Source organism: Haemaphysalis longicornis, unplaced genomic scaffold (assembly GCF_048455015.1).
Source record: "Haemaphysalis longicornis isolate Haplotype H1 unplaced genomic scaffold, Haemaphysalis longicornis Haplotype H1 scaffold_12, whole genome shotgun sequence".
NCBI lineage: Eukaryota > Metazoa > Arthropoda > Arachnida > Ixodida > Ixodidae > Haemaphysalis > Haemaphysalis longicornis.
The window spans coordinates 41,498,419-41,518,051 of record NW_027526225.1 but is presented as its reverse complement, the minus strand read 5'-3'; the positions used below and the strand labels follow the sequence as shown (position 1 = coordinate 41,518,051).

The window sequence follows — 19,633 nt, the reverse complement described above, 5'->3', positions numbered from 1 at the left end:
TCATTAAACTTCAATTACCCAGGTCCTGTTCTAACTTCGACCAATTTATTCCCGCAACCTTTTTGATCTCATCTGCCTCTGCTGCGCCCGGCCACGCTTGCTATATCTAGGGGTCCATTTTGTTAACCTTATAGACCAACAGTTATCTTGCCTATGCCTTACATTCCCTGCCCACGTCCGTGTCTTCTTGATTTCTACTAATATGTCATTACCACGACTTTGTTCCCTGACCCACTCCGGTGTCTTCTTGTCCCTTAATGTTCGACCTATCATTTTCCGTCTCATATCATTTTCCGTCTCACGCTTTGCAATTGGTTTCCGAGTTACTTAGCAATTGAACGTCATCAGCAAATCTTAGGTTACTGAGTTATTCTCCATTAACCCTTACTCCAACCTGTTCACATTCCAATGTTCTCAATACTTCTTGTAAACTTGCTGTGAATAACGTTGGAGAGATTATGCACCCTTGTCTTACGAACTTCATTATAGGTGGTTTACTGCTCTCCTTTAGAGGACGATGGTAGCTGTAGATCCATAGCAGATATCCTCTAGTATTCCTAAATACTGCTCGTCTACACCCTGGTTCCGTAATGCCTAAATCACTGCTGAGGTTTCGATGGAGGCAAAAGCTTTCTGATAACCTATGAAGGCTATATATAGGGGTTAAGTAGGATTCCCGCACTTCTCTATAACCTGAATGATCGTGCGAATATGCACCATTGTTGAATACCCTTTACAAAACCCTGCTTGTACTTTATTTTAACTGAAATGTAAGGCGGCAGAAATTGTGTTAGTTATTATCTTGGTAAGTACCCATTACTCGACTGACAGTAAGCTGATCGGAGTGTAATTTTTCAAGTCCTTCATGTCACCTATTTTATGGATAAGGATGATGTTCGCGTTCTTCCATGATTCCGGTACACTCGCCGTCATTAGGCATTGCATGTAGAGGTTTGGCAGTTTTTCTAGTACAATTTTCCCGCTATTTTTTTAGTGTTCTGCTTTTATCTGATCTTCAGCAGGTGCTCTGCCACCTTGTATTTCTTTCAAAGCGTTCCTTACTTCTTCTGCCTTTACTGGTGGGATGTCTATCAGTTCTTAACTACTTTCTCGTTCGGCATTATCCTCGATGTCCTGGCAATTGTAGATATCTCTAAAGAACTCCTCGGCTACAATGACTATTTATCCCTATTTGTGATGGCTCTGCCTTGCTTGTCTTTAAGTGGACACATATTATTTTCCCCACGCCCAAACGCTTCTTCACTGCTTCCAGGCTGCTTCCGTTCTTTACAGCATATTCGAACCTCTCCCTATACTTCCGTATGTCAGCTGTCACAGGCTTATTGATTAACTTCGAAAGCTCCGCTAGTCCCATTCTGTCATCTCCGGTGAAGATGGTCATGCTTTGGCGTGTCTTAATTAGATTTTTCGTCTCCTAGGAACGTTTACCAGTATCCTGTCCAGCCATCGTGCCCCGAATTCCACTGCACACACCGTGATAATGCGTGTAAGCATTTCGCTGGCTGCCTGCGCCGAAAACTCTGCTTCCTTGGCAAGAGCAGAATATCGGTTCTCCATTGTGATCCTGAATATTTCAACTTTACGGCGTACTGTTAGCTCATTGATCGGCTGCTTACGTACTAGCTTTTTACGGTGCCTTCTCAAATCTAGCCTAATTCGAGATCTTACCATACGGTGGTCACTACATCTTACCCTTCCGAGCACTTCCACATCCTGCACGACGCCAGGGTTATCACATAATATGGGTAATATGGACTATTTCACTTTTGTCTCCTGTTTCGGGCTTAAGAGGGTTCAACGCTGGTCGACCACTCTCGACATGTCGTAGACACTCGAGTCACGGCTTGGGGGTTAAAAGAAGGTCCCCTTCACCCCGAGAAGTCGGAGTGGCGCTGGCTACCACCCCGAAGCACAGGAAAAAAATTACCTTGGCATAAACACCCAAGAAAGTGGAGGGGAAAATAGCCCCGCCGGTAGCGTAGTGGTCATCGCACCAGAGGCGTATTCTGGAGGTCGTGAGTTCGGATCCCACCTGGCGGGCATTTTTTCTCCACTTTCTTTCTGTCTTTCCAAATTGTTTATCAGTTTCAATGACCTACGGCATTCTGCTCTTTGCTTTCCTAGGTTTTCGTGACTGCCAACCCTTATTTATGTCTGAATTCAACGAGCCCCTCATTTCCCATTCTAGATCGCTACATGCACAGCGGGGGCCTCTGTTCTGGAAGTCTTGGTGCCATAGTGAGCTTAAGAGGGTACAATGCTGGTCGACCCCTCTCACATGTCGTAGAAGAGGCACGGCCCGGGGGTTAAAAAGAAGGTGCCCTTTACCCCGAGCAGTCGGAGTGGCTGTGGCTACTACCCCCAAGCACAGTAAACATTACCTTGACATAAACAGCAACGAAAGTGGAGGGGAAAATAGCCCCGCCGGTAGCGGAGTGGTCATCGCACCAGATGCGTATTCTGGAGGTCGTGGGTTCGGATCCCACCCGGCGGGCATTTTTTCTCCACTTTCTTCTTTCAATGTTCTTTATCTGTTTCAATGACCTACCACATTCCCCCTTTGCTTTGCGAAGTTTTCTTGACTGCCAACCCTTACTTCTATATATATATATGCAAATCTAGAGAAAGATAAACTCACAAAGCGCGCAGAAATAGTATAAGTAAAGAGTCGGATACACAGCAAGAACAATAACAAACACGGTTTACTTACGTAGCGGCAACGGGACTTGCGTTCATCAGAGTAAAATTACATGATTTTGCTGTCGCAAACATTTGGAACACATTTCCTATATAGGTTTGCAGAAAACTGTGAGAAGGAGCGGAAAATGTTTCGGAAATGGAGAGTATGCATGCAGTCGGGCTACGCCTATGTTACAACAACAACAAATCAAAAAAAAAAGAAAAGGAAAGAAAGAAAAAAAGGGGGAGGGAGAGCGAGATAGAGAAAGGGGTCGTGTTAACAAAGCAGCGTTCAAGGTTGCACAATGACGGGTCAACGTATGCCGCGTGGGCTGCAAGTTTAGACAATGGGGGAAACTGGACAATCGCTGTTTCAAAAGGAAGGGAAGAGTATACAGTAAGGTATTCAGTGGCTGGGGAGACTGGTTGGGGCGGAAGCCACGCGGCATACGTTGACCTGTCATGGTGCAACCTTGAACGCTGCTTTGTTAACACGACCCTTTTCTCTCTCTCGCTCCCCCTCCCCTTTTTTTTCTTTCTTTTCTTTTCTTTTTTTGGTTTGTTGTTGTTGTAACATAGGCGTAGCCTGACTGTATGCATACTCGCCATTTCCGAAACATTTTCCGCTCCTTCTCACAGTTTTCTGCAAACCTATATAAGAAATGTGTTCCAAATGTTTGCGACAGCAAAATCATGTAACTTTACTGCGATGAAGGCAAGTCCCATTGCCGCTACGTAAGTAAACCTTGTTTGTTATTTTTCTTGCTGTGTATCCGACTCTTTACTTATATATGTAGGTATATATTTTAAAGGCGCGAAGCTTTGACAAGGAAAAGCTGCAAGCGCGGTCAGTGGCCAATCCGCCTACAGAGCGAAGAGAACGTCGGCCGACTGGAAGTGGAAGAAGAAGTAGGGAGCTCGTTCAGGAGAATAAACATGGCGTGTTGAGAATCGGACGTCTATTCATTACAGGTGGCGCGGCCGCCACCCCTTCAAGCCCCAAGGCGACCCACCCTCGGGACCTGCTCTCCCTCGCGGCGATCCAGCCGCAGGGACGGCCCTCAGCAGCGGCCAAGGCCTGGCCCGCCTTCCAGATTTGCTGCCCGAGTTCATCGGTGGGGCCACGGTCTCAGCACGAGCACCGAACAGAGGTAACACCCAAAACCCAGGCGATCCAGCCTTGGGCGCGGCTTTGGAAGCGGCCGGCGTCTTCTGGACTCGTCGCGGCTTCCACAGTTCGCGCCGTGATTTGTGTCGTCTTTAGATTTCCCGCCGACAGTGGCCTACCCTCACAACGACGGCCACTAATGTGAAATCCGGCCGCCTATCTTGGGCTGTCCAAGCACTCACAGAGATATGTGAGCAGCTTCGCGGCGTCCTTCCTAGCCCATTTACGCCGCCCACCGACACGGTCGTCCCGGTCTTCAGAGGGGTCCAGGATGATGCGGTTTCTTGGGTAAAGCTGATCGACGCCCTTGCTACCCATCATGCCTGGCCCGACCGCACCAAACTGTTCGTGGCACAATAACGCCTGCGCGACGCTGCCCGAGCGTGGCTCCTTCACGAAGGTCACTCTCATCGATGCCACCTGGGCAAACTGGAGCGGGGCATTAATCGCGGCGTTCAGTGGATTGCAGACAACTACGACTCTTGCTTCATGGAAATGCGTGCCCGCCTCCAAGGCCCTAGCGAGAACGTTGCGGTCTACATCTACGACAAGCTCGCAGGCTGCGTCTTCGCCTGGGCATCTCCTGTGGAGAAGCGGTACGTCATAAATGGCCTGGCCGACCCTGTTCTAGCTGCAGCTTTGGCCATGCAGCCACCGGAGTTGAGCCCACAAGCATTCGTCCGTCTGGCTGTAGGACTGCAGCAGGGAGCAATGCGGCAGGCACAGGTGCCTTGCATGCAAACCTCGGCTCAGCCCTTGGCCGAGAACGTAGAGCAGAAACCCGAATCGAATAATATGTCCCTGATAGATGAAGAGGCGACCATCGGGACGGGTCCGAGCGTCATTGAAAACGGAGTCCAGCTTCCGAAATGTTTTTACCAAGCGCGTAGCCAGTTGACGTTTTCTCCTATGCAGACGCAGTTCTCCCGTGGCAGCGAACTACCTTTGGCTCCCATAGGTTCGGGGAAGTTGGCGTCTCCGCTGAGCTTGGTCGACGAAGAGATCCTTTCGGAACGTACAAGCGCCTATACCCAGCTTGACTACAGAGCCAACACGAAGAGTAATGCTGACATCCCGACGCCCACAACCTCACCCAGGAAATCGTGAGGCGTGGAAGTCCGAAAGAGCGCTTGAACTACTCTAAGTACCATCGGAAGGCCACGTTCCATTCACCGTGACGTGCGACTCCAACAACCACAAGCAGCGCTTCTTGCCGCTACAAAGACACGAGGAGACGGTTGCGATGGATACTCTGCGCAACTCATCCGCCAGCGTTTCTGAGGCCTCGGGTCAGGAACGGGCCATCGTTTCTTCTCTGTCCGGTGAGACTCAGCGCGAGGAGATGCCAGCTGAAGAATGCCATGAAGCACCGTCAAGAGACCAGATGGACGACGATAATGATGTGCAAACCAAAAATGCACTTGTCACAGACAAGGATATTTCAGCGGCGATTATCCAAAACGGAAACCAGGATAACCAGAGTGGCACTACCGACCTCCTGCAATATGAATGCAAGGACATCATGACGCGCCGGCTGGGGCTAGAGGAGATGATCATTCTGGAAGCCATCCTGACTTCCTGCACAACGGAAGAAGCGAAGCTGGGACACGAACCAGAAAGAAAGATTGAAACCGAGCCGTGAGAAACAATCACCGACAGGAGGCGCACAACGGACTTTTCAGCTCTTCGTGGGTTGACCGTGAAGCCAGGGCCAGCCGCCCATACCCAAGTTTGCTGGGAGGCGTCTTCGCAGTGTGGCCGAATGTAAAGGCGCGAAGCTGTGCCAAGGAAAAGCTGCAAGCGCGGTCAGTGGCCAATCCGCCTACAGAGCGAAGAGAACATCGGCCGATTGGAAGAGGAAGTATGGAGCTCGATCAGGAGACTAAACGTGGCGTGTTGAGAATCGGACGTCTATTCATTACAATATATATATATATATAAATGGGTATAGCTTCTAACAAAACCGTTTATGTGTCGACGTTTCCGTCGGATGCCGAACGTTCTCAGCTATATATATATATATATATATATATGTATATATATATATATATATATATATATATATATATATACAAAGTAAAAGTAAGCTCCTGGGAGAATATTTCCAACGTTTCGACCTGAGACAGGTCTTCCTAAGGAATGAAAGCTTTGGGAAAACATCGAACGGGCTCAGGGTGGGGGCGGCGCCTCGAAACACATGCCACATATTAAAAAAACACACAAACGACCACACACACCATACGGAGCTTATTCTTTATACCAATATTCCACACAGCGATGGCATGAATGCCCTCATTCAGTCGTACAACGAACACCGCGAAGCCGACTCTCCCAGCCCGAGGGTTATTGAGGTATTAACGCGTCTCGTATAAACACTTAACAGTTTTGAATTTGAAAACAAATACTTTCTCCAAAGAAGTGGCGCTGCAATGGGAACAAAAATGGCACCCAATTATGCCACCATATTCATGCACAATATTGAAACGAAATTCCTATCTACTTCAGACAGTTCACCTGCATTGTACAAGCTATTCCTTGACAACATTTTCATAATCTGGACAGACACTGAGCAACGGCTTACTGCCTTTATAGAAGAATTCAACACAGTTCATCCTAATATCTCATTCACCTACGAGTACTCTCGCACCGAAATTACTTTCTTGGACGTTCAGGTTCATGTGCGGGCGGGGTCACTGGAGACGAGTGTGTACAGGAAACCTAGAGACCGCCAACAGTACCTGCACTTCAACAGCTGCCACCGAAGTCATTGCAGGACGCCCATTCCTTATTCCTAGGCACATAGATTTAGAAGAATTTGCTCCAGGGATGAAGACTTTCGTTCGAACGCCAGGCGAATGCGGGGTGCGGGGCGTCCCAGTCAAACCGCATTACCCGCCGGCCCTAGTTGACAATGCCATATCTAGGGCGGCAAGTTTAAATCGTAACACACTGTTACAGGGGTCACATGTGAATGATGGGAATAATTCCCGCGCTAATTTAGTCTTAACTTTTACTAGTAGCCCGCCAAACGTGAATCAAATTTCAAAAAGCACTTCAACATTCTCCAGCAGAGCGAGCGACTTTCCGGAATTTTCAGTGATCCTCCGCGTGTAGTACACAGGCGCGCAAAAAACATAGGGGACTATCTTGTCCACGCCAAAGACAGGCACATCCAGCAATGAGGCTGCCGGCCGTGTGGAAAAAACAGATGTTTGGCCTGTAAACACATGCAGACCGCGAGGGTGGCAATCAGCACACATTCGGACTTTCGATTTTCTGTACGTGGTTCATTTGATTGTGACTCGTCCAATTTGGTTTACCTTTTGGAGTGTGGCGGATGTTAGATGCAGTACATAGGACAGACTGATGGGCTTTTTCGAATGCGGTTTAACAATCACCGCTATCACAACAAAGCACTCCCAAACCTTCCGTTGTCCAGACACCTAGCGATGCAAAATCACTCTTTCGATGACATTAAAGTCACACTTCTACGGAGCAGTTTTTCTAGCTGTAGGGAGCGAGAACAAGAAGTCAATCTATAAATATTATACCCTGAAGGGGGGCCCTAATGAGAGTCCTGGAACGATGACTGTAATTCGTACGCTGAATGACCATTGAAGCATTGTGACCCCGGGAAATACGAGATCTTGTAGTTTTGTTGTCCTTTTGCTATGCCTACATTAAGCCCTTCGTGTGCATCGGCCTTTCCCGCGCATGGTATTGCACGGTCTGAGTTGCACAGGCAGCCTGTTGCTCCCGGTGTGAGATTGTGCATGGAAACGCCAACAACCTAATTGTATGTTCCGCGGTCACTATAATTGTCTCGCCCGTTTCCTACACCGTACCAACACTCCCCTTACCGCCCCCGCTATTTTTGATTTTTTTTCTCTCTCATTTTCTTGTCTCAGCGCTTAGCAAGCATAACACGCCTCATTAATAGCCAGATTGTACCCATTGCCTGCTCATGTCACCAGATGCCATACCCATTTTGTCATTGGGAAATGTGAAATCGAATGTTGAAGCTCCCAATTTCAACCGAGCGTGTAAGAAGTATTTCATTTTGGTGTCTGTTGTAGCTTCTGCCTCGGGTGTCATGTATTCCCATTGTGATCTCCAATGCTACTGCTCACGGGGTGCGCGCGTCCTTCCTTATCTTTTTGGCCATGTTTTGCTTTGCTGCTCTTTTCCATTGTTTCCGTCTTTATCTTTTCTTTCCTATTTTTTGGTTGCCCGGAAGCATGGCACACACCGACTGTCGCCTCTCTGTTCTTGTTTTCATGTTTTTACGAATTGCCGCGCTCTGCCATAATTTCGTGGAATAAACCCAGGGGTCCACGCGTGCGGGCGACAGGCCGAGTGCTAACAGTTAAGACGCCGTGCATTCGCCTGGCGCGACAGGACGTGACGCCTAGTACAGAGGGAGGCGAAGACGGGGAAGGGGACGCCTCAAATGGGCTCCCCCTTTGGCTTTTCTAGAACCCCGCCAAAGTCGCGGAAGCTGCCTGGGCTTCAGATATAGTAAAGGGCCCCGCTTGCATTCTTGACCTTGCCGCTGAAGACGGTCGGTAGTTAATCCTTGTTACCGGTGACGCGCATGTAAACTCAATGCTCGTGGCGGCGTGTGCTTTGTAGTTTTCCCGTCTCGGAGACACCGGATGTTTTACGGCCTTACGCCACCCATGAACCTGTCTCATTTCCTGTCATTTCCACCACTCGCGTTCATGCGGTATGTTCCTGCTCTCCCCCCCTTTTTTTTAGTTTTTTGTTTGTTTGTTTGTTTGATTTGTTTGTTTTGGGGGTCTTTTTCGCTTGCCTTTGGCAGAATAAGCTCTGTATGGCGTGTGTGGTCGTTTGTGTGTCTGTTTCCCCTATGGCTTGTGTTTCAGGGCGCCGCCCCCCCCCCTTGAGTACGTACGATGTTTTCCAAAAGCTTTCATTCCTGAGGAAGACTTGTCTCAGGTCGAAACGTTGGAAATAAAGTCTTCTAAGAGCGTACTTTTACTTTGTGCGTATTCCTGCAGCAATAGGACTCTAGTTCACGACTATATATATCTATACGTCAGAAGTTGCTGCAGTGGGCCCGGTGAAAATACCGTAGAGCGAATAGACGAACGGGTAACAAACAAACAACTTTATTTACGCTTCGGCTTGGGACAAGCCTTTGTCAGAAAAAAAACCCAGGCGCATGAGCACAAGCTCACGAGGCGTCAAGGGCCAATCACAGCAAAGAGGGTCACACGTGCTGCGTGGTACGTCAGAACAGTTGATCAATCTTTAAGAATGGTGTGTGATGCAATATCAAAACATAACAGGTCTTCACAGTGTCATGTTATTCATGGCGGTAGCAAGCTAAAAAAATGGGAAGAGTGGGTGAAGTATTAAAAAACTAGCATCCAATTACAGTGCAGAGTGGAAATAGAGCAACCGCTACATTCCACCAATGCTTCACTATTAAACTATATAAGATGGGGCCTAAGAAACGGATAGTGGAGTTTAAACATTAAAATGTACAAGTGAAACTGTTGGCACGTGCGCATTCTTAAACACGAATACCCATACACAAGTATGCGTAATAAAGATACGAAGGTTCACACTGATGAGTATGAATGCGCCAAAACGGTCAGTGCACCGATGTTTTCGTTTAAGCCTGATGTCATGGATTTGAATTTGTGAATAAGATAGCTTTCTCTGACTTCTGTATCATTGTTTGAATGGAAACCGGATTCAAAGACTGCCACTTTAATTTTATCAAATGAATCTCCTGCTACGTTTATATGTGTGGATAACGGCAGATTTGGAAGGGTCCTAATGTGTTACCTATGATTGTTGAAGCATATTCTGAAAGAGTTGGCGGTCTGGCCAATATACTGAAGTCGGCATTGCGCGCATTGTAGCATATAAATTGCATTTTCTGTGTCAAAAGTAAAAATTCTTTTGATTTTAAGTTTAAAATTTGAAGCTGTAGTAGTGGCTGTTGTGGTCGTCGTCATATTTGGCAAATTTGGCATCGCGGTTTTTGGCAGGGCTGACAGCCGATGTAAGATGGGGGAGTTGTTTTAGATTTACTTTTTGAATCTCGTACGTACTTGGAACGCCGATAGACTACGCGGGCGTAATGTGAAAAAACGCGTTGAAGTTTCTGGCTTTGCAAGATAATTTTACAGTGTTAAGAATTGAGGTAACTTTTCGGGCTGCCGCCAAATAACTTAGAACCAGATTAGTAGTTGGTTGAGCAAGGGGCGGCCTGGTTGGTAGAATAGTTCGTTCCGGCCCCATCTTATATTGTTTAATAGAGACGCATTGTTTGAAAGTAGCGGTTGCTCTCTTTCCGCTCTGCACTGTAATTGCATGCTGGTTTTTTATACTTCACCCTCTCTTCCCATTCTTTTAGCTTGCTACCGTCATGAAAGAGATGTCACTGCGAAAACCTGTTATGTCTTGATATTGCATCACGGATCATTCCTAAATATTTATAAGCTGTTCTGACGTACCACGCAGCAGGTGTAACCCTCTTTATGTGATTGGCCCTAAACGCCTTATAAGCTTGTGCTCGTGCACTTGGCTTTTGTCAATAAATGTCAATAAAGTTTGAAATGTCAATAAAGTTTGTTTGTTTGGAACCCGTTCGTGTATCCGCTCTACGGTATATATATATATAGATATATAATATACATATATATATATATATATATATATATATATATATATATATATATATATATATATATAGAAATAAGGGTTGGAAGTCAAGAAAACCTCAGAAAGCAAAGAGGAGGATGCGGTAGGTCATTGAAACAGATAAAGAGTTTGGATAAAGAATTTTCCCCTCCACTTTCCAGAAAGTGGAGGGAAAAATATCCCCGCCAGTAGCGTAGTGGTCATCGCACCTGACCGGTATTCTGGAGGTCGTGGGTTCGGATCCCACCTGGCGGGCATTTTTTCTCCACTTTCTTGCTTTCTTTCCAAATTCTTTATCTGTTTCAATGACCTACCACATCCTCCCCTTTGCTTTCCGAGGTTTTCTTGACTGGCAACCCTTATTTCTGTGTTATTTCTACGAGCCCCTCATTTCCTATTCTGATTCGCTATATATATATATATATATATATATAAGAAAATTCAGACAAGGTAGAAACCACTATTGTTGCTCTGTTGCCCTGACGAAGGCAAGTCTGATGAAACGTTGGCAACAATCGTGGTTTCTACCTTGTTCGAAGTATTCTTTTCTTGTGTTCTCCATCATCTTCCGAGTTTTATTGCTTCCTATATATATACATATGTATATATATATATATATGTATATATATATATATATAGATTGCGAGAAGGGCTGTCTTTGGTTGCCGTAGCAAATAGTAAAAAATGGGTATAGCTTCTAACAAAACTGTTTATTGGTCGACGTTTCGATCGGATGCCGATCTTTCTCAAGAAAGATCGGCATCCGATCGAAACGTCGACCAATAAACAGTTTTGTTAGAAGCTATACCCATTTTTTAGTATATATATATATATATATATATATATATATATATATATATATATATATATATATATATATATATATATATATATATATATATATATATATATATATATATATAAGAGAGGAAAAATTTCGAACAAGGTAAAACCACAATTGTTGCCAACGTTTCAGCAAAGAGACTGTGACCTACTTCGCGGCTGAAACTATACAACCTTCTTTCCCCCTCAAATCTCCATCGACACACTCCCAAACCAATCCGCTTTCTCAATTTCACTTCCTTCTTTCCTTCTCTCCTCTGACCTGCGGACCTACCCGTATATAAAGCGCGCCAGCCAGGCGAGAGATTGCCCTGACGAAAGCAAGTCTCTTTGCTGAAACGTTGGCAACAATCGTGCTTGTACCTTGTTCGAAGTTTTTCCTCTCTTGTGTTCTCTACCATCTTCAAAGTTATACTGCTCCCTACATATATATATATATATATATATATATACAAATATGTATATAGAGAGAGAGCGAGAGAGAGAGAGTTAAGAGAGAAGATTCCTGGCTATAAGGTTAACTGTACGATAGAGAAGTCACACTGAAAAACATAGCAATATCTATTCTAAAGTTCCGTCCGGGGTCCGGTCTTTTTCAAAGATACAAATAGTGCAGATCCATTGGTTTTAAATACATTTCAGTCATCATCATCATCATCTCCAGCCTATGTACGCCCACTGCAGGGCAAAGGCCTCTCCCATTATTCTCCAATTACCTCGGTCCTGTGCCAACTGTGACCAATTTATCCCCGCAAACTTCTTGATCTCATCTGCCCATCTAACTTTCTGCTGCCCCCTGCAACGCTTGGCTTCTCTAGGGATCCACTCTGTTACCCTTAATGACCCGCGGTTATCTTGCCTTCGCATTACATGCCCTGCCCACGTCCATTTCTTCTTCTTAATTTATACTAATATGTCTTTAACACCAGTTTGCTCCCTGACCCACTCCACTCTCTTCTTGTCCCTTAATGTTACACCTATCATTTTCCGCTCCATTGCCCGCTGAGTCGTTCTCAATTTAAGTTGAACCCTCCTAGTGAGCCTCCAAGTTTCTGCCCCGTAGGTGAGTACCGGTAAGATGCAGCTGTCATACACTTTCTTCTTCAGCGACAGTGGTAGGCTGCTATTCATTATCTGAGAATGTCTGCCATATGCACCCCACCCCATTCTGATCCTTCTAATTATCTCTGCCTCATGGTTGGGATCTGGGGTCACGACTTGGCCTAAGTAGATATATTCGCTTACCACTTCCACTGCCTCGCCACCTATCTCAAACTGCTGTGCTGTCCCGAGGTTATGGATCATTACTTTAGTTTTCTGCATATTAATTTTCAGGCCCACGGTTCTACACTGTTCGCCCAGTGCGAAAAGCATGCGTTGCAATTCGTCCCCCGAGTTACTTAGCAAGGCAACGTAATCAGCAAATCTGAGGTTGCTGAGGTATTCTCCATTAACCCTTACTCCCACCTGTTCCCAATCCAACGTTCTGAATACTTCTTGTAAGCATGCTGTGAATAACATTGGAGAGATTGTGTCTCCTTGTCTGACACCCTTCCTTATAGGTATATTACTGCTCTCCCTATGAAAGATGATGGTAGCTGTAGACCCATGGTAGATATCCTCTAGTATTCTTACATAATGCTCATCTACCCCCTGGTTCCGTAATGCCTGAATGACTGCTAGGGTTTCGACCGAGTCAAATGCTTTCTCATAATCTATGAAGGCTATATATAGGGGTTCTGTATACTCAGCGCACTTCTCTATCACCTGATTGATCGTGTGAATATGGTCCATTGTTGAATAACCTTTACGGAACCCTGCTTGTTCTTTAGGTTGACTGAAATCTAAGGTTTCAGAGATTCGGTTAGCGATTACCTTGGTAAATACCTTGTAGACGACTGACAGTAAGCTGATCGGCCTGTAATTTTTCAAGTCCTTCATGTCGCCTTTCTTATGGATTAGGATGATGTTCGCGTTCTTCCAAGATTCCGGTACCATTGCGGTCATTAGGCAATGCGTATACAGGTTTGCCAGTTTTTCAAGTACAATTTCTCCGCCATCCTTCAAGAGGTCTGCTGTTATATGATCCTCCCCAGGTGCTTTGCCCCCTTTCATTTCTTTCAAAGCCTTCCTTACTTCTTCGGTCGTTACTGGTGGGATGTCTATCTCCTCTGAGCTGCTGTCTCGTTCGGCATTATCCTTTATGTCCCGGCTACTCTACAGATCCCTATAGAACTCCTCGGCCACTGTGACTATTTTATGCCTATTTGTGATGACACTGCCTTGCTTATCCTTAAGTGCATACATCTGATTTTCCCCCACGCCAAGACGTCTCTTCACTGCTTTCAGGCTACCTCCGTTCTTTACAGCGTATTCGATCCTCTCCATATTATACTTCCCTATGTCAGCTGTCTTACGCTTATTGATTAACTTCGAGAGCTCGGCTAGTTCTATTCTGTCAGTTGCGGTAGAGATTCTCATGGTTTGCCGTTTCCTGATTAGGTCTTTCGTCTCCTGTGAAAGTTTACCGGTATCCTGTCTAGCCATAGTGCCCCCAACTTCTACTGCACACTCCGTGATAATGCGTGTAAGGTTGTCGCTGGCTTCCTGTGTCGTAAGCTCGGCTTCCTCGTTAAGGGCGGAATATCGGTTCTGCAGCGCGATCCTGAATTCTTCTACTTTGCGTCTTACTGTTAGCTCATTTATCGGCTTCTTTCATACTAGCTTGTTGCGGTCCCTCCTCAAATCTAGCCTAAATCGAGATCTTACCATACGGTGGTCACTGCACCTTACCCTTCCGAGCACTTCCACATCCAGCACGACGCCAGGGTTATCGCATAATATGAAGTCTATTTCATTTTTGTGCTCCCCATTCGGGCTCGTTCAGGTCCACTTCCGACTCTCCCGTTTACGGAAGAAGGTATTCAGTATGCGTAGGTTATTCCGTTCTGCAAACTCAACTAGTAGGTCCCCCCTGCTATTTCTACAGCCCAGACCATAGTTCCCAACTGCCTTGTCTGCAGCCTGATTCTTGCCTACTTTAGCATTGAAGTCCCCCATAACTACGGTATACTGTGTTTTTACTTTAGCCATTGCCGATTCCACATCTTCATAGAAGCGTTCCACTACTTGGTCGTCGTGGCTGGATGTGGGCGCGTAGCCCTGCACCACCTTGAGCTTGTACCTCTTATTGAGCCTAATTACAAGACCTGCTGCCCTTTCGTTAATGCTATAGTATTCGTCTATGTTGCCACCTATGCTTTTATTGACTATAAATCCCACTCCCAGTTCCCTTCTGTCCTCTAGACCACGGTAACATAGGACGTGTCCATTTTTCCGCGTGGCTCAGTGGCTAAGGCCCGCCGCGGTGGCTCAGTGGCTAAGGCGTTGCCATGCTGAGCACAAGGTCGCGGGTTCTATTCCTGGCCGCGGCGGCCGTTTTTCTGACGGAGGCGAAAAGCAAAAACGCCCGTGTGTACGAGATTTCGGCGCATGTTAAAGATACCCAGGTGGTCAAAATTATTCCGGAGCCCTCCACATTTCAGTATATATATATATATATATATATATATATATATATATATATATATATATATATATTTACACGAACAAAGTTTTCCTGGACGCCGGTAGACTATACACAAAAATTGTTTCGACCACGGTAAAAAAAGAGAACAGATTTAATAACGTTTCGGCCGAGGGACCGGCCTTCGTCAGATGTTTATATATATTTATATATATATATATATATATATATATATATATATATATATATATATATATATATATATAAACCTAGAGAAAGATAAACTCTCAAAGCGCGCAGAAATAGTATAAGTAATAAGTCGGATACACAGCTGGAACTATAACAAACAAGGTTGACTTACGTAGCGGCAACGGGAGTTGCCTTCATCAGAGTAAAGTTACATGATTTTGCTGTCGCAAACATTTGGAACACATTTCTTATATAGGTTTGCAGAAAACTGTGAGGAGCGGAAAATGTTTCGGAAATGTAGAGTGTGCATACAGTCGGGCTACGCCTATGTTACAACAACAACAAACAAACAAAAAAAAAGAAAAAAAAGGGGGGGGGGAAGCGCGAGAGAGAAAAAGGGGTCGTGTTAACAATGCAGCGTTCAAGGTTGCACCATGACGGGTCAACGTATGCCGCGCGGGCTGCAAGTTCAGACGATGCGGGAAACTGGACTGCCGCGGTATGAAAAGAAAGGGAAGAGTATACCGTAAGGTATTCAGTGGCTGGGGAGACTGGTTGGGGCAGAAGCGAAGATGGGTGTGCCCCCCCGCGGATGAAGAGAATAGATAGGGGGCACAAAAGAGCATTTCACAGAAGCTAGCAACTGAACAGGAAATAGGTAGGGTCACAAAAGGTTAAACATGAATAGATCACAAAGAGTTAAACATTCTTAAGTGGTGGTGGGAACGAGGCCTCCTTCCCCAGGACAAATGGCATTGTTGAGCCGCATTAGGCTAATAACGCTGCTTTATTAGGAGAGTTTCTGCGAATTATGATGGGAAACTCGAGGGTAGGAATAATGAGCATAGTTATAAAAATTATGAAGCCGCTAATTTTAATCGAGGGATAAGCTCGTTAGTTTTCCGTAACTTTCATTAATTCCGAGTGTGGCTGACCCAAACTTATAAATGAGATAAGATTCCCGAACCTCGCGGTCGTGGTGCGTTTTGAAGGCGGATTCTAAAATCGTTGCTTTAAGATGTTCAAATGCATGCCCGGGACTGTTCACCTGTCTTGACAGGGGCAAATAAGGGCAGCTTTTTGCATGAGAGCGGTGATTATTGAAGCGTATTCGGAAGGGCGTTTCAGTTTGGCCGATATATTGTTGCCTACAAACAGTGCAATCTAGAAGATATACGACATTAGCGGAATCACAGTTAAAGTTACCTTTTATATTTACGTAGTAGTCTGAAGCCGTGCTGGTGGCGCGCTGTGTAGTGGTCATGTGTGGGCATACTTTACATCGGGGTTTATTGCAGGCCATGCAGCCAGTAGTTGCCGGTCGGTTGATACGAGAGTTAGTAAGAAAGTCACCTAAATTCTTATTACGCCGGTAGACAACGCGTGGTGGTTCGGGGAATATGCTTTTTAAGCGGTCACTTTGCATTAGGATATTGTGATGTTTTTTTAGCACGGTTGACACTCTTGGAGCGGAGGATGAGTGGGTTAAAACTAAGTTAGTTTGCGGGTTCCAATTCGGGGCTTTTTTCTTACAGATTTCGTTACGGTCTAATTGGTTGGCTCGCACAATAGCGTCGTCGATAACTTTTTCCGGGTATTTTTTATTCAGGAGGGCGGTCTTGAGTTCTCGACAGTTTGAGTCAAAGTCGGCTTGGTTTGACCAAATTCTCATAAATCGGTGGGCTTGGCTGTAAGGTATTGCTGTCTTGCAGTGTCTGACATGGCTTCTTCGGAAGTGCAAATACTGCCGCGTGTCTGTCGGTTTTCTAAACAGTTTAGTTTGAAGCCCACCTTGGAAGGTAGTAACGGTGACGTCCAGAAAGTTTACACTGTGTTCCGAATAGGAATGAGCAAGGGAAATACTAGGATGGGCTAGGTTAAATGCCTCAATGAAGGTGAGGAGCTCCGCCTCACCGTGTTGCCAGATCATGAATATGTCATCAATATACCTTTTATAGTACATTGACTTTAAATTTTGGGTGTCAAGAAAGTTTGATTCGAGGTGAGCCATAAAGATATTAGCGTAGTTAGGTCCGATTCGAGTACCCATTGACGTTCCGCTGACTTGCACGTAATGAACTCCGTCGAACTCAAAATTGTTAAGTTCAAGAATAAGCCTAAGGAATGTTTGGAGAGCAGAAGAATCGATAGGTTTGTCGCACGATGACTGCTCATACGCAAGGGATACAGCGGCGATGCCTTCTTCATGCGGGATGTTAGTATACAGTGACGCAACATCAAGGGTGACTAGAAGGCAGTTATCAGGAATTTCAATTTTTGAGATGTCTGAGAGAAAGTCATTGGTATCCTTAATGAAGGAGGGAAAGCTGGGCGGAATGTCGCAAATGAGATTATCCACATAGCGCGAGAGGTTTTCGGTAACATTGCCAATGCCAGAAACAATGGAGCGCCCTGGGTTGTTCACCTTGTAAATATTTGGGAGAAGATAGAATTTACCGGCTACGGGGCTTAAGGGGATCAGGGAACGAGCCGTGGTTTCATTGTAGGCAACAATATATCGGCCAAACTGAAACGCCCTTCCGAATACGGTTCAATAATCACCGCTCTCATGCAAAAAGCTGCCCTTATTTGCCCCTGTCAAGACATGTGAACAGTCCCGGGCATGCATTTGAACATCTTAAAGCAACGATTTTAGAATCCGCCTTCAAAACGCACCACGACCGCGAGGTTCGGGAATCTTATCTCATTTATAAGTTTGGGTCAGCCACACTCTGCATTAATGAAAGTTACGGAAAACTAACGTGCTTATCCCTCGATTAAAATTAGCGGCTTCATAATATTTATAACTATGTTCATTATTCCTACCCTCGAGTTTCCCATCAGAATTCGCAGAAACTCTCCTAATACAGCAGCTTTATTAGCCTAATTCGGCTCAACAATGCCATTTGTCCTGGGGAAGGAGGCCTCGTTCCCACCACCACTTAAGAATATTTAAATCTTTGTGATCTATTCATGTGTAACCTTTTGTGACCCTACCTATTTCCTGTTCAGTTGCTAGCTTCTGTGAAATGCTCTTTTGTGCCCCCTATCTATTCTCTTCATCCGCGGGGGGCACACCCATCTTCGCTTCTGCCCCAACCAGTCTCCCCAGCCACTGAATACCTTACTGTGTACTCTTCCCTTTCTTTTCAAACCGCGGCTGTCCAGTTTCCCGTATCGTCTGAACTTGCAGCCCGCGCGGCATACGTTGACCCGTCATGGTACAACCTTGAACGCTGCATTGTTAACACGACCCCTTTTTCTCTCTCTGGCTTCCCTCCCCCCCACCCCTTTTTTTTGTTTGTTGTAGTTGTAACATAGGCGTAGCCCGACTGTATGCACACTCTCCATTTCCGAAACATTTTCCGCTCCTTCTCACAGTTTTCTGCAAACCTATATAAGAAATGTGTTCGAAATGTTTGCGACAGCAAAATCATGTAACTTTACTCTGATGAAGGCAAGTCCCGTTGCCGCTACGTAAGCAAACCTTGTTTGTTATTTTTCTTGCTGTGTATCCGACTCATCATCATCATTTATTGAACCCTTAAAGGCCCCTTGCGGGGTATTACATAAGGGGGGAGGCAAAGCACAATTCCACAGATGCATGATTGTCAATGGTACAAAGCATAATCGTGAGTGAACTACATGATAAAAACAGTGTCAACAGAAGGAAATAAGTACACATGGGAGATTGTGGGACTCTTTACTTATACTATATATATATATATATATATATATATATATATATATATATATATATATATATATATATATATATATATATATATATATATATATATATATATATAACACAGAAATAAGGGTTGGCAGTCGAGAACACCTCGGAAAGCAAAGGGGAGGATGTGGTAGATCATTGAAACAGATTAAGAATTTGGAAAGAAAGAAAGAAAGTGAAGAAAAAAATGCCCGCCAGGTGGGATCCGAACCCACGACCTCCAGAATACCGGTCTGGTGCGATTTCGTTCGCACCAGACCGGTCTGGTATCGCACCAGACCGGTATTCTGGAGGTCGTGGGTTCGGATCCCACCTGGCGGGCATTTTTTCTTCACTTTCTTTCTTTCCAAATTCTTAATCTGTTTCAATGATCTACCACATCCTCCCCTTTGCTTTCCGAGGTGTTCTCGACTGCCAACCCTTATTTCTGTGTTATTTTCAACGAGCCCCTCATTTCCTATTCTGATTCGCTACATGCATAGCGAGGGCCTCTGTTCTGGCAGTCTTGTTGCCAAAGGGAGCTTAAGAGGGTTCAAAGCTGGTCGACCACTCTGGACATGTCGTAGACACTCGAGTCACGATCCGGGGGTTAAAAAGAAGGTCCCCTTCACCCCGATTAGTCCGAATGGCGCTGGCTACCACCCCCAAGCACAGGAAACAAATCTACCTAACATAAATACCCCAGAAAGTGAATGGGAAAATCGCCCCGCCGGTAGCGTAGTGGTTATCGCACCAGACCGGTATTCTGGAGGTCGTGGGTTCGGATCCCACCTGGCGGGCATTTTTTCTTCAC

The 19,633-nt window shown here is 45.5% G+C and overlaps 1 non-coding gene and 1 pseudogene across 1 annotated transcript; both read left to right on the top strand.

Annotated features, from left to right (window-relative positions):
- The first annotated feature begins 2,442 nt into the window (after nucleotides 1-2,442).
- On the top strand, nucleotides 2,443-2,515 carry Trnat-cgu (transfer RNA threonine (anticodon CGU)). Its single transcript has one exon. It is a non-coding gene; the product is annotated as a tRNA-Thr (tRNA).
- Nucleotides 2,516-5,111: 2,596 nt separating this feature from the next.
- Nucleotides 5,112-19,633, top strand: part of LOC144161571 (uncharacterized) — a 32,295-nt pseudogene continuing 17,773 nt past the window's right edge.